Here is an 11,309-nt window from a genome sequence, read left to right on the forward strand (position 1 = left end):
GAGGAGAGGAGAGAGAGAGAGAGAGAGAGAGAGAGAAAGAGAGATGATAAACGAGAGTTTGTAATTAGTGGAGATGTCAGAACTCCCAGTTTTTTGACCCGAAAAACTAAATATCTTATCCTGGTTGGCCATGGTTTTTGAAAACATTTTAGTAATTGAGTTCTTGGGAATTCATTCAATCAATGGACCTTTAAGTAAACACAATTTATCTATGTATTTATTCCTTATTTTAATTTACTTTTGATTACGACTAAAAAGTCCTATTAAAGGTAAGTTTACCAACCGAAAAACTAAACATCTTATCCTGGTTAGCCATGGTTTTTGAAAACATTTTAGAAATTGAGTTCTTGGGAATTCATTCAATCAATGGACCTTTAAGTAGGTAAACACAATTTATCTATGTATTTATTCCTTATTTTAATTTACTTTTGATTACGACTAAAAAGTCCTATTAAAGGTAAGTTTACCAATTCCCCTTTTCCTCCTTCCACTCCTCCAACTCTTCCTCTTTTTCTTGTTCGAAATTTTTCGTAAAAAATCTCCTCTTTAAAAGCTTTTTCTTGTCAATATTGTAATGTAAACAATGGAAGGAGGAGGGGCAGAAGGGGGTGGAAAGAATGTAAAAAGAAAGAAGAGATTAGGAGAGAGGAGGGGAGAGAGGAAGGGGTGCCATTACATTTACGTACGTTATTTACACATAAGTACTAATACATACCAATCTACTATGTACGTATATTATGGGGTAGGTTGGGAAAGGCAGTTGGCCCTCCAAATGTTGAGCTTGAAATGGCAAAATATTTGACTTCTAAGCACCAATGTTCACAGGTTCACAGAGGTGCTATCACCTACATGTGAAATTCTTGTATTCCTTCAGTGTAGGTATATATAAAAAAAAAACATGTCTGTGATTTAGGTAGGTACTATTTTAACATACGAGTACAGTACATTATTGTCTGACAACATATTTTATGCTCATTCAAATTTCGACCATAAAAAGGGAACCATGTCCTTGGCAGATAATATTCAATGAAAACTTGGAGAATTCATGTTTTTTTGCTCCCCACACAACGAAATGTTGAAGTCAATTTTGAAACTCAAATCTGCACATGACAGCTCATCAGATAGCAAAGGCATTCTAGTTTTGGGTGTCAGCAAAGAGGGAATTATAATTATTTATGATGTGTAGGTAGAGGTAGTAGGTACCTATGATGTAAATTTCCAAATAAATAATATGTACTGGGGTATGTCAAATTTAAAATTGAATATTGATAGGTATTTTGTAGGTAGGTACTTATGTATGAGAGAGAGAACAGTACATTATTTTTTTATTATTAAATGCTAAATAAAATACACAATATGTACCTATATCATGCGGCTAAAACTGCTTACTTTAAATTATTACCTAGTGCCTATTGGGGAAAATGATGAGTGAAGAAAACTTCGGTGCTCAAAACTCATAAAATCCTCCAAACTAAGCTCAACCTCGACCACTTAGCACCCGCTTTGATTGCCCTAATGGTATATACAAAATCCTAAGAAGAAACTGTTTACTAAAAGCTACTGCAGGCAAAACAAAAATGAAAACAATAAAAACGAGAGTGAAGTAATCTTCGTGGCTATAACAAAAATAGCCCATGAAAAAGGAGGTATAAAAATGATAGCTGGCAAGTAAGCAGGAGCAGTAAAAACACTTTGACTGGGAAGGAGAGAAAACAAGCAGGGCCCGTCCCTCCGGGAATTTTTCAGCCCGTAAAGTATAATTATTACGAGTATTATACGTTACAAAGCAATTATAGAAAACAGTTCAAACTCTACCTGTGACGAATCATCAGGTCAACAATTAAATTTAATGACATTTATTACTACAACCTGCTTAACCCGAAAATTAATTATTATCCTTTTTAACAGCTTGGATAATTTTCTTAGGATCTCTTGAACTGCCTGAATAATTCTGATAGATTTAGGAAGCCTGTTTCTTTTTCCTTTCCAATATAATTAATGAGAAGAAAAGTAAAGCTATGGCTATAGCTATAAATTATATTCACCTCCTTTGCAGCCACAACCAGCTACCCCACCAGCTACCGACACCACCTAGAACAGCTAGGTACCTCGATGGTGTTACTTTAAATTGTTTTGAATAATGTAGAAGTGATTTGTAGCGGCTGGCTTAGGCGAGGTAATACGGTTTCCATCACTAGGTTATGCTGTTATGAACTTATCTTGTGACCTACCATGATCATTCGAAAGGCGAAAAGGTGTATTTTGATACATTTTCAAAGTATAAATAAATGTACCTACCTATAATTTTAAAGATCCATAGAAAGGTTTAATGTTTCATACCCTAAAGAGGATTGGGACACGACCTGAATTCAAACATCATAACAGCAAAGGCCTTCGGAGTTCCAATAAGACAAGGTTAAGGACTCTCCTAATGAGCTTATCAAAGCGCTAATGAGGATATAAATTTTAGTACGCTTTGCTCCAACAGTGATCATATCAGATGAAGGATGGCAGAAAAGCTATTACCCAAGTACTCTGGATAGGGGAGCAGGGAGTAGGGAGCACACAGGAGCAACATTTCCACATTTCATTATAATGCTCCTGAGGGCATCAGAGGTTTCTGAAATTGTTTATTATTACTGTTTTGCTATCCTTCCTTGTTGGTTGAAGTGAAGGGGAATGAGAGGGAGAGAGAAGGGAGGAGAGATAGATAGAAAGAGAGAGAGAGAGAGAGAGAGAGAGAGAGAGAGAGAGAGAGAGAGAGAGAGAGAGAGAGAGAGATGATAAACGAGAGTTTGTAATTAGTGGAGATGTCAGAACTCCCAGTTTTTTGACCCCGGAAAACTAAATATCTTATCCTGGTTGGCCATGGTTTTTGAAAACATTTTCGAAATTGAGTTCTTGGGAATTCATTCAATCAATGGACCTTAGGGTAAACACAATTTATCTAGGTATGTATTTATTCCTTATTTTAATTTACTTTTGATTACGACTAAAAAGTCCTATTAAAGGTAAGTTTACCAATACCACCAACAGTTTATAATTTATTTCAAATTGCTTAGGCACCTGATAAAAAATATGCGTTTATTATACAATGTAAATTGTAAATCAACGTAGGTATGTAGACGCCATATTTCATTATTTCAGTAGCAGCATACGTTGTCAACATAATAAACTGCATTAGCCTTAAATTACACAGCCCCTAACTCGTATGACAATAATTATGTATAATATATTCCCTCTGTGTACAAAATTAAATTCGGATAAAGCATGCAAATGACATTATACATAGAATGTACAAATATGTTTTATCGTATCCGAAACTTTGTGCCCTGTCAATATAAATAACGCCTGCTTACAGGAGATATTTTAAGTAATTTTATTACATATTATACAGGTATACCTGATTATGAGTAAGGTACTCGTACTTCTGCAGAGAGAAGAAAATACAACTGGAGTTAACATAAGATGTAGGGGAGAAATCGATTGTATTTTCATCTAAAAATACCTAGGTACATGGTACAAAATATATTTATCTACACAGAACATGGTTCTACAATAGAGGAAGAAGATTATTGATATCTCGGAAATGGGAAAGAACTTTCTTTATTTCCTTTGATAATCTTTATCATGAGTTTCGTTTTATAAATGCTCAACGAGTCTTCCACTTACATTTACAAGTATTCTTTTATCTTTTAGATTGAACTAACTTTGAAACCCCTTGTTATTATCAGTCAATACAGTCATCAATCCTTGAGCTTTATTTCTCTGTTTTCTTTGACTTCCCTTCTGTTTTAATTTTTCTTTTTTTTTTCTGGTTCCTTGTATTTTTCTTTACATCTCTATTCTTTGTCCGACCTGGTGAAGTAAACATTCCTTGTTCATATTTCTCTCGAGCTTTTTCTTGTGATAATTAGGTATATCCAGTTATCCACTTGGCTCTTTTTCATTTCTAAAACAGCACGGACCGTCCACAGTAATGCGATTTTGTTTGCCATGTGGAAGATTACCACCATAGATTTATGGTCCTATCTGAATTGAAAATATTTTAGCAATCTAAGTAGATACCTACCTAGTTTCTAGCTTTCTCGTATTCTTCTGATGATCCACCAAATACTGAGTCAACCATGTGGGACAGGCTACAACACTTTTATTGCCACGAAATGAGATTTTTCCAAGCCTATCTCACTCTTCTCTGTTTTCTTTGACTTCCCTTCTGTTTTAATTTTCCTTTTTTTCTGGTTCCTGGTATTTTTCTTTACATCTCTATTCTTTGTCCGACCTGGTGAAGTAAACATTCCTTGTTCACATTTCTCTCGAGCTTTTTCTTGTGACAATTAGGTATATCCAGTTATCCACTTGGCTCTTTTTCATTTCTAAAACAGCACGGACCGTCCACAGTAATGCGCTTTTGTTTGCCATGAGGAAGATTACCACCATACCTAGATTTATGGTCCTATCTGAATTGAAAATGTTTTAGCAATCTAAGTAGATACTAGATACCTACCTAGTTTCTAGCTTTCTCGTATTCTTCTGATGACCCACTTATGTTGATCCACCAAATACTGAGTCAACCATGTGGGACAGGCTACAACAGTTTTATTGCCACGAAATGAGATTTTTCCAAGCCTATCTCACTTCCTAGCCTCAATAATTAGTTATACCTATGTACCTAATACCAACATAATTATCCAAGTACAACATGGACGGTATCAACATCAATGGAGTATCGTGCGTCGTGCCAAAAGAGAGGTTCACATTTCTCTCGAGCTTTTTCTTGTGATAATTAGGTATATCCAGTTGTCCACTTGGCTCTTTTTCATTTCTAAAACAGCACGGACCGTCCACAGTAATGCGATTTTGTTTGCCATGTGGAAGAATACGGGCTTGATTACCACCATAGATTTATGATCCTATCTGACTTGAAAATATTTCAGCAATCTAAGTAGATAGGTACCTACCTAGGTTCTAGCTTTCTCGTATTCTTCTGATGACCCACTTATTATGTTGATCCACCAAATACTGAGTCAACCATGTGGGACAGGCTACAACACTTTTATTGCCACGAAATGAGATTTTTCCAAGCCTATCTCACTTCCTAGCCTCAATAATTAGTTATACCTATATGTACCTAATACCAACATAATTATCCAAGTACAACATGGACGGTATCAACATCAATGGAGTATCGTGCGTCGTGCCAAAAGAGAGGGTAGGTACCTAATACCAACATAATTATCCAAGTACAATATGGACGGTATCAACATCAATGGAGTATCGTGCGTCGTGCCAAAAGAGAGGGTCTCTGAGGAGTATAATTCCAGCATTGGATGTTAATATTTTCATATGAATATTTCCATAAAATGATAATCTCCTCAGTCTCTTCCAGGCTCTCTTCACTTCATAACTCCACATTATTAATGCTCTGGCATAAAATAATTTTTCCCTTAATAATCCCCCATTGAAATAATTAGGTCATTATGGGGTATAATAGCCGCCTTCCCATCTCTTCCACCAAGCCGGGGATTTTCCTATTCACCACTGATGTTTTTAATGAAAATTAATGTAAAAATATATTCTATCCGCGCGAAATGCAAACATAAATAACCTATCTACTAAGTAATAAGCACATCCTACATGGCATTCGGATTCTAGAGAGCATGCTGTTTTATGAGTAGGTAGCATACATGTAGAAAACTGGTACTTCTGATATTATTTATAGTATTGAAATACAAAATTAGAATTTATTAGAGAAAGAGAAAAAAGTAGAGAGGGAGTAAGATATAGAGAAAGGTAGGTAGGTGTAGGGACTAGGAGAGGGAGAGAGAAAAAGGGAAACAAAAGAAAAATAAATAAATAAATAGTGGAGACTTGAAATGCAAACATAAATAACCTATCTACTAAGTAATAAGCACATCCCACATGGCATTCGGATTCTAGAGAGCATGCTAGCTGTTTTGTGAGTAGCATACATGTAGAAAACTGGTACTTCTGATATTATTTATAGTATTGAAATACAAAATTAGAATTTATTAGAGACAGAGGAAAAAAGTAGAGAGGGAGTAAGAGATAGAGAAAGGTAGGTAGGTGTAGGGACTAGGAGAGGGAGAGAGAAAAAGGGAAACAAAAGAAAAATAAATAAATAAATAGTGGAGACGCCAAGTCACGCTCATTCGTTCTAAAGCCGTCTTGGTAATCAGAAGGTTGTGGGTTTGAATCCTAGTAAAGGATATCAAGGATGAGGTCCTATTTATTTTGAGCTGTATAAATAAAAATGGTATTATTATTTCACCTCGAATAAATAAATAAATATCTAAATAAAATGAAAATAATAATAGGTATTTCAATAATAACTTCAATGACACTCTGGCACTTCTACCCATGGCTATGTCACGCTATGTGTATACTTTCATATTCGTTGAGTGGTCAAAGTTATCCCCTTTTATCCACCTATTGTTCCCCTGGTCCCCCCCTACCCTTCTTCTGGTCACCCCCCCCCCCGTATCAAAAGTGCAAGTAGGTAACTATTATAATTAATTATTATGATGACGACATACGTTACAAAGCGATTACAGAAAACAGTTCAAACTCTACCTGTGACGAATCATCAGGTCAACTATTAAATTTAATGACATTTATTACTACAACCTGCTTAACCCGAAAATTAATTATTATCCTCTTTAACAGCTTGGACAATTTTCTTAGGATCACTTGAACTGCCTGAATAAGTCTGATAGATTTAGGAAGCCTGTTTCTTTTTCCTTTCCAATATAATTAATGAGAAGAAAAGTATAGCTAAAGCTATAGCTATAAATTATGTGACGATTCATCAGGTCAACAATTAAATTTAATGACATTTATTACTATAACCTGCTTAACCCGAAAATTAATTATTATCCTCTTTAACAGCTTGGATAATTTTCTTAGGATCACTTGAACTGCCTGAATGATTCTGATAGATTTAGGAAGCCTGTTTCTTTTTCCTTTCCAATATAATTAATGAGAAGAAAAGTATAGCTAAAGCTATAGCTATAAATTATATTTACCTCCTTTGCATTCACAACCAGCTACCCCACCAGCTACCAATACTACCTAGAACAGCTACCTCGATGGTGTTACTCTAAATTGTTTTGAATAATGTAGAAGTGATTTGTAGCGGCTTGCTTAGGCGAGGTAACACGGTTTCCATCACTAGGTTATGCTGTTATGAACTTATCTTGTGACCTACCATGATCATTCGAAAGGCGAAAAGGTGTATTTCGATAATTTCAAAAGTATAAATGAATGGGCCTCTAATTTTATTAAATATCCTTAGAAAGCCTTCATACCCTAAAAAGGATTGGTACTTTGGGACACGACTTAAATTTAAACATAATGATAGCAACGGCCTTCGGAGTTCCAATGAGACAAAGTTAAGGACTCTCTTAATGAGGTTATTAGACTGTAATTAGAGTATTTTAATGAGGAAATTTTAGTACCCTTTGCTCCGGCAGCGATCATGTCAGATGAAGGATGGCAGAAAAGCTATTACCCAAGTACTCTGGATAGGGGAGCAGGGAGTAGGGAGCACACAGGAGCAACACAAAAGGCGAAACCTATAATTTTAAAGATCCATAGAAAGGCTTAATGTTTTATACCCTAAAGCGGATTGGGACACGACCTGAATTCAAACATCATAACAGCAAAGGCCTTCGGAGTTCCAATAAGACAAGGTTAAGGACTCTCCTGATGAGCTTATCAAAGCGCTAATGAGGATATAAATTTTAGTACGCTTTGCTCCAACAGTGATCATGTCAGATGAAGGATGGCAGAAAAGCTATTACCCAAGTACTCTGGATAGGGGAGCAGGGAGTAGGGAGCACACAGGAGCAACAACTACAATCTAAATTGTAAATCATTGTAGGTATGTAGACGCTATATTTCATTATTTCAGTAGCAGCATACGTTGTCAACATAATAAACTGCATTAGACTTAAATTACACAGCCCCTAACTCGTATGACAATAATTATGTATAATATATTCCCTCTGTGTACAAAATTAAATTCGGATAAAGCATGCAAATGACATTATACATAGAATGTACAAATATGTTTTATCGTATCCGAAACTTTGTGCCCTGTCAATATAAATAACGCCTGCTTACAGGAGATATAAGTAATTTTATTACATATTATACAGGTATACATGATTATGAGTAAGGTACTCGTACTTCTGCAGCGAGAAGAAAATACAACTGGAGTTAACACAAGATGTAGGGGAGAAATCGATTGTATTTTCATATAAAAATAGGTACAAAATATATTTATCTATACACTGTAGTCAATAGAGGAAGAAGAATATTGATATCTCGGAAATGGGAAAGAACTTTATTTCCTTTGATAATCTTTATCATGAGTTTCGTTTTATAAATGCTCAACGAGTCTTCCACTTACATTTACAAGTATTCTTTTATCTTTTAGATTGAACTAACTTTGAAACCCCTTGTTATTATCAGTCAATACAGTCATCAATCCTTGAGCTTTATTTCTCTGTTTTCTTTGACTTCCCTTCTGTTTTAATTTTTCTTTTTTTTTTCTGGTTCCTTGTATTTTAGGTACCTATGATTTAAATTTCCAAATATGTACTGGGGTATGTCAAATTTCAAATTGAATATGGGTAGGTATTTTGTAGGTATACTTATGTATGAGAGAGAGAACAGACAGAACAGTACATTATTTTATTATGAAATGCTAAATAAAATACACAATATGTACCTATATCATACGGCTAAAACTGCTTACTTTAAATTATTACCTAGTGCCTATTTGGGGAAAATGATGAGTGAAGAAAACTTCGGTGCTCAAAACTCATAAAATCCTCCAAACCAAGCTCAACCTCGACCACTTAGCACCCGCTTTGATTGCCCTAATGGTACCTACAAAATCCTAAGAAGAAACTGTTTACTAAAAGCTACTGCAGGCAAAACAAAAATGAAAACAATAAAAATGAGAGTGAAGTAATCTTCGTGGCTATAACAAAAATAGCCCATGAAAAGGGAGGTATAAAAATGATAGCTGGCAAGTAAGCAGGAGCAGTAAAAACACTTTGACTGGGAAGGAGATAAAACAAGCAGGGCCCGTCCCTCCGGGAATTTTTTAGCCCTTAGTATTCGATCGTGGTTAAAGAAAACCAGTACCTATGTACCTACCTAATTTGTTTATTATTCAGTTTATTATTATTATTGATTTTACTTTCATGTAATGATTTAAAATCAAGACTAGAGCCCGTTCTCCCTTTATTCCTCTTAATGTTTCCTAATAACTACCAATATAATGTCTAAGTCACCCATACATTTATTAGCCTTGCTCGGTGTAGCTTAACATACGTGACGTTAAAACCGGTCTTAAATTAACGACGGAAGTGTTATCTAAAACTTTCTCGCTTTGAGTTCATAGGTCGTCGCGGCAAATTTCAAGATCAGAGCTCATTTGTGTGAGAAAATGTGTCACTGAAGTTAAGCCATGTTGCGTGTGGTTTCTAGAAGGGTGACCGTCTGGGAAAACACGTGGTGCTGGCTATCCTCGGCCCCACTCAGCTAGATGAGGGTAACGTGTGTTGCTGGTTAAAATCCCATCGAAATCGCTTAACAGAAAATTATTCTGATAAGATAATTTTTTACTGTCTTCAAAATATTCAAAAAAAATGTTCATCTTTTTACTGTTATTGTAAAATAACATTTTATTTATTCTATTGTATTGTTTTCTGGTTCCAGATATGGGCTGGCAGCTGTCAGCAACTTTCTTCATCATAAGCGCAGTTCTTATGATATCTGTGTGCGACTCAAGTCTTTATGGTTTTTTTGGACAAAATTTGCACCACCATTTTCGTGTTCCTGGTATAAAGACCTTTAATTTGATATATAGGTCGACCAGGTTTGGATAAGTCCTTCCAAGGGGACAGACAGACCGACCGACAGACTGACGACACCGAAGCGAATTTGTCCGTCCACTATAACTTTTATATTACTATCGTAATAATAAAGGAAGGACGGGCTAATAAAGGAAGGACGGGCTAAAAATGGAAGTAAGTAGTTTAAGTTTCCTCCCCGAAACTGAAAATCTAATAAAGTTTTGACTCAAGTAGAAAAATAAAGTGGAAGGAAGAGATTCATTCCCTTATTTCTTTCTTTTGCTTCGAAATTTAGACGGAAAATAATGAGAGAGAATCAGAAGAAGAAGGAGGAGGAGGAAGTAGAAGAAAAGGAAACCCTTGGGAAAGAGAAAGTGATGTCTCACGAGAGGAGAACGAGAAAACGATGGAGAGAGAGAAAGAGAGAGAGGGAGAGAGAGAGAGAGGGAGAGAGAGAGAGAGATTTCTCCCATTTTAATCTAATTGAATAAAGCCCTAATATCTTACGAGCATGTTGGTCCTATTGTTAAGAAATAATGCTTCGGCTGAAGGGGAGAGGGAGGGGAGGGAAGGAGATGTATTTTGGAGAGGATAAAGAAGGATTGGGGAGGAGTTGTGAACTTTGGATGAAAGGAGATGATATTCTGTATTCCCCTCCACACTTCCACTTGAGATAATCGAACGAGAATTCTGAGTACCTACTCAACGTAAGAGTATTCATACGAGTCAGTTCTAACGTATTCTACCTACCTACATAGGTAATATGAATCCATTTCGTACTCGTATACCAATGAGTAAAATAGGTACCTACCTATACATATTCAGACCATACGAGTAGGTATCTCTGTAAATAGAGACAGGAGAAACCTAAATCTAATCTGCCATCCAGCTCATTTTCGATGCTAGGTATAACTTAGAGCGGTGTTTACGAAATCAGAATTGGAATCAATCTAGGATTGAGCTTTCCTATGGTTCAATTCAGAATTTAAGCCAACTCCGACTTCGCAAAACGCGGTCTTATCCTTTCCTGAAATATCTCATTGGTGGAGATGCCAGAACACTTTACAAGAATTACCTACTCAGGTTGTCATTTGTTTCAGTGGAGGTAGGGCACAGTGAATTCTTCTCGGTACCTACTTTCAATTTTCCAAAGAGGACGTTCAACTTCATCTTTCTTTCCCTGTCGTTAAAGACAAATTTCTCACCTTAATAACTTCATTAAAAGAAAATTAGAAAAGTCTTCTTGGGGGGAAGTTTACAGAGGGAGACTGGGAATTACGGAATTAAAGTGTAATGAGGAATAATTAAAAACGTGATGCTAAAGTAGACACGTTTTGTTATAAATAAATAGGTGTCACCTCATAATTCACTTTATTTGATGTATTGATAGTATTTTGCTAAATTAATTGCAATTTGCAA

Source organism: Diaphorina citri, unplaced genomic scaffold (genome assembly GCF_000475195.1).
Source record: "Diaphorina citri unplaced genomic scaffold, Diaci psyllid genome assembly version 1.1 scaffold1286, whole genome shotgun sequence".
Classification (NCBI taxonomy): Eukaryota; Metazoa; Arthropoda; class Insecta; order Hemiptera; family Psyllidae; genus Diaphorina; species Diaphorina citri.